General features: G+C 51.5%; 1 non-coding gene across 1 annotated transcript in view; it reads right to left on the bottom strand.

Moving 5' to 3' along the window:
- LOC126444673 (small subunit ribosomal RNA) overlaps positions 1-1419 on the bottom strand; it is a 1909-nt gene extending 490 nt beyond the window's left edge. Inside the window, exon 1 of the ribosomal RNA XR_007582681.1 lies at positions 1-1419. This exon is cut by the window's left edge and continues 490 nt beyond it. This is a non-coding gene — a ribosomal RNA (small subunit ribosomal RNA).
- Between the last annotated feature and the right edge of the window lie 3581 nt (positions 1420-5000).

The following is a 5000-nucleotide window of genomic DNA, read 5'->3' on the forward strand; positions in this document are numbered from 1 at the left end:
TATCGGAATTAACCAGACAAATCGCTCCACCAACTAAGAACGGCCATGCACCACCACCCACCGAATCAAGAAAGAGCTATCAATCTGTCAATCCTTCCGGTGTCCGGGCCTGGTGAGGTTTCCCGTGTTGAGTCAAATTAAGCCGCAGGCTCCACTCCTGGTGGTGCCCTTCCGTCAATTCCTTTAAGTTTCAGCTTTGCAACCATACTTCCCCCGGAACCCAAAAGCTTTGGTTTCCCGGAGGCTGCCCGCCGAGTCATCGGAGGAACTGCGGCGGATCGCTGGCTGGCATCGTTTATGGTTAGAACTAGGGCGGTATCTGATCGCCTTCGAACCTCTAACTTTCGTTCTTGATTAATGAAAACATACTTGGCAAATGCTTTCGCTTCTGTTCGTCTTGCGACGATCCAAGAATTTCACCTCTAACGTCGCAATACGAATGCCCCCGCCTGTCCCTATTAATCATTACCTCGGGTTCCGAAAACCAACAAAATAGAACCGAGGTCCTATTCCATTATTCCATGCACACAGTATTCAGGCGGGCTTGCCTGCTTTAAGCACTCTAATTTGTTCAAAGTAAACGTGCCGGCCCACCGAGACACTCAATAAAGAGCACCCTGGTAGGATTTCAACGGGGTCCGCCTCGGGACGCACGAGCACGCACGAGGCGGTCGCACGCCTTCGGCTCGCCCCACCGGCAGGACGTCCCACGATACATGCCAGTTAAACACCGACGGGCGGTGAACCAACAGCGTGGGACACAAATCCAACTACGAGCTTTTTAACCGCAACAACTTTAATATACGCTATTGGAGCTGGAATTACCGCGGCTGCTGGCACCAGACTTGCCCTCCAATAGATACTCGTTAAAGGATTTAAAGTGTACTCATTCCGATTACGGGGCCTCGGATGAGTCCCGTATCGTTATTTTTCGTCACTACCTCCCCGTGCCGGGAGTGGGTAATTTGCGCGCCTGCTGCCTTCCTTGGATGTGGTAGCCGTTTCTCAGGCTCCCTCTCCGGAATCGAACCCTGATTCCCCGTTACCCGTTACAACCATGGTAGGCGCAGAACCTACCATCGACAGTTGATAAGGCAGACATTTGAAAGATGCGTCGCCGGTACGAGGACCGTGCGATCAGCCCAAAGTTATTCAGAGTCACCAAGGCAAACGGACCGGACGAGCCGACCGATTGGTTTTGATCTAATAAAAGCGTCCCTTCCATCTCTGGTCGGGACTCTGTTTGCATGTATTAGCTCTAGAATTACCACAGTTATCCAAGTAACGTGGGTACGATCTAAGGAACCATAACTGATTTAATGAGCCATTCGCGGTTTCACCTTAATGCGGCTTGTACTGAGACATGCATGGCTTAATCTTTGAGACAAGCATATGACTACTGGCAGGATCAACCAGGGAGCTGCGTCAACTAGAGCTGAGCAGCCGGCCGCCCGGGAGTGTGTCCCGGGGGCCCGCGCGAACACGCAAGCGTCCGCTCAATTATTCTGCAAACAGGAGGAGGCTGAGCTCCCCTGCACAACACACCTCGAAACCCTCTCAGGTCCCGGCGGCGCGCAGCGCCGTCCTAAGTACTTGGTCGGGTTCGAGAGAGGCGCAATCGCCCGGAGTTAGGCGAGTAGACGCTTTAGGTGCGACCACCCGTGCTCCCAACTGAGCTTGCCGCTGCCGACAGAGGCCCGGGAGCGTGCTGTCGTGGCATTGCCGGCGGGAGACAACACGCGCCACCTACGGTGACCGGCAGCTCCAACGCCAGCGCCACAGAAGGACAAAAGCCCCACTTGGGTGCCGAAGCGAACTCTCCCAGCACAGCGCACGCGCCAACACGTCCGCACAGCTGCGATACAAACCACCTGCGAGAACCGCTGGGGCGACCGAGCAGCAGACGGCGTCGCGGCGCCGAGCGCCGGGCGGCGGCGCATCCTCAGCGCACACAGTCCTCAATCGGACCAGCACACTGCAGATGGCCACCGCGCTTCGCACCGGGCCCGCGAGGACCTACTTTGGCCGCAAGGCGCCGCGAGCAGGGGGCCCCGGCGCGCAGCTGCGCCGCCTGCCGCGTCCGTCGGCCGGCGCGCCTGCCACTGGCCGCCCCCACCAGCCGGCTGTAGCGCGTGCGCCCACGCACCGCGCTGCCAGCACGCCGGGCGGCCCCCCCTCACCGGCCGGGGACAGTCTCACCCAGCCACCGCCGCGTATCGCCTCACACCCAGATCCCCTTTCACGTTCGTGGGCATGGTGGGTATCCCTGAAACAACCAGTTAATAGCTCGACCGATCGTCGCCAACACTGATTCACCTCTAGCGAGAACAACCGCACCACAACGGGTTACCTGTTGTTCATTTGCGTAACGTCACCAGCAAACGTAGACGTCCATCGCCATTTGCAACGAGTATTGCATGCCTGTGTCAGGTGTCACAACACACTACGTCTGCCCACATAGACGCAACAACATGTGCACGCCTCGAGAACACGTGGAAGGTAGCCCCCGTACGTATGCGGTGTCCATTGCGCGAACGACTGTCAGCCGGCCTCTGCAGGATGTCGCAGATGTGGAACGCGGTGCAACATGCTATCACGGTGTGTGAGAAGAGACGACTACGTCCGAATACACGCTCCACTACATCAACAGACTGCTCATGCTGATCGCCATCGAGGGCGTCCGTTCCTCCCACACGTCTGAATGGCGTACCACACTGCAATCCAGCTCTTATAGGGAGACGACACGTAGCTGCGTGCACAATATTTGGACTGTATGGTCTGCCGTTGCTAGGCGCAGTCGTCGTACGGTCACACATGTGCCACGATGTATCATTCAGTACATACGGACCAATGTGCAGTACAGTTTGTGGGTTTTGCGTACATCGGCGGACAGGTGACAGGCCGTACCACAACGTAGGCTGAGTACGTCGGCATGCGAAGGGCATTGAACATGCAAACTTCTCAACGACCAGCTTGCGAAGGCAGGGGGGAAGGGGGGGGGGGGCATGTACGTCCTGCTGCTATCCACATTACAGTGTATAGCAGGAGCATGTGGAAAGTCAGCAACACCTGCAAGGTGTTTAACATGACGCGATACACAGGGGACCGGGCAGTGCGAATAGCGAACTATATTGCGAGGGTTGCGGTTAGGCAACACTACACTAATTTAACGAGTTGCATAACAATTACAGAGCAGGTTAAGGCGCAATATAGGTTAGGTTAAGGCACAACATGGGTTACGTTAAAGCACAACATGGGTTACGTTAAAGCACAACATGGGTTACGTTAAAGCACAACATGGGTTACGTTAAAGCACAATTTAGGTTACGTTAAAGCACAATTTAGGTTACGTTGAAGCACAATTTAGGTTACGTTGAAGCACAATTTAGGTTACGTTGAAGCACAATTTAGGTTACGTTGAAGCACAATTTAGGTTACGTTGAAGCACAAATTAGGTTACGTTGAGGCACAAATTAGGTTACGTTGAGGCACAAATTAGGTTACGTTGAGGCACAAATTAGGTTACGTTGAGGCACAAATTAGGTTACGTTGAGGCACAATATGGGTTAGGTTGAGGCACAATATGGGTTAGGTTGAGGCACAATATGGGTTAGGTTGAGGCACAATATGGGTTAGGTTGAGGCACAATATGGGTTAGGTTGAGGCACAAATTGGGTTAGGTTGAGGCACAATATGGGTTAGGTTAAGGCACAATATGGGTTAGGTTAAGGTACAATATGGGTTAGGTTAAGGTACAATATGGGTTAGGTTAAGGTACAATATGGGTTAGGTTAAGGTACAATATGGGTTAGGTTAAGGTACAATATGGGTTAGGTTAAGGCACAACATGGGTTAGGTTAAGGCACAACATGGGTTAGGTTAAGGCACAACATGGGTTAGGTTAAGGCACAACATGGGTTAGGTTAAGGCACAACATGGGTTAGGTTAAGGCACAATATGGGTTAGGTTAAGGCACAATATGGGTTAGGTTAAGGCACAACATGGGTTAGGTTAAGGCACAATATGGGTTAGGTTAAGGCACAACATGGGTTAGGTTAAGGCACAACATGGGTTAGGTTAAGGTACAATATGGGTTAGGTTAAGGTACAATATGGGTTAGGTTAAGGTACAATATGGGTTAGGTTAAGGTACAATATGGGTTAGGTTAAGGTACAATATGGGTTAGGTTAAGGTACAATATGGGTTAGGTTAAGGTACAATAAGGGTTAGGTTAAGGTACAATATGGGTTAGGTTAAGGTACAATATGGGTTAGGTTAAGGCACAACATGGGTTAGGTTAAGGCACAACATGGGTTAGGTTAAGGCACAACATGGGTTAGGTTAAGGCACAACATGGGTTAGGTTAAGGCACAACATGGGTTAGGTTAAGGCACAACATGGGTTAGGTTAAGGCACAACATGGGTTAGGTTAAGGCACAACATGGGTTAGGTTAAGGCACAACATGGGTTAGGTTAAGGCACAACATGGGTTAGGTTAAGGCACAACATGGGTTAGGTTAAGGTACAATATGGGTTAGGTTAAGGCACAACATGGGTTAGGTTAAGGCACAACATGGGTTAGGTTAAGGCACAACATGGGTTAGGTTAAGGCACAACATGGGTTAGGTTAAGGCACAACATGGGTTAGGTTAAGGCACAACATGGGTTAGGTTAAGGCACAACATGGGTTAGGTTAAGGCACAACATAGGTTAGGTTAAGGCACAACATAGGTTAGGTTAAGGCACAACATAGGTTAGGTTAAGGCACAACATACGTTAGGTTAAGGCACAACGTAGGTTAGGTTAAGGCACAACGTAGGTTAGGTTAAGGCGCAATGTAGGTTAGGTTAAGGTACGATATAGCTGAGGTTAAGGTACAATATCGCTTAGGTTAAGGTACACATTGTTGTAGGGAAAGGTGTATTGGGGGGGGGGGGGGCGGCAGGTTCGTTGATAGTGATTATCGTAAGTGCATGCCTGCGGGATCATCCGATTTGTCA

This window comes from Schistocerca serialis, unplaced genomic scaffold (assembly GCF_023864345.2).
Source record: "Schistocerca serialis cubense isolate TAMUIC-IGC-003099 unplaced genomic scaffold, iqSchSeri2.2 HiC_scaffold_295, whole genome shotgun sequence".
Classification (NCBI taxonomy): Eukaryota; Metazoa; Arthropoda; class Insecta; order Orthoptera; family Acrididae; genus Schistocerca; species Schistocerca serialis.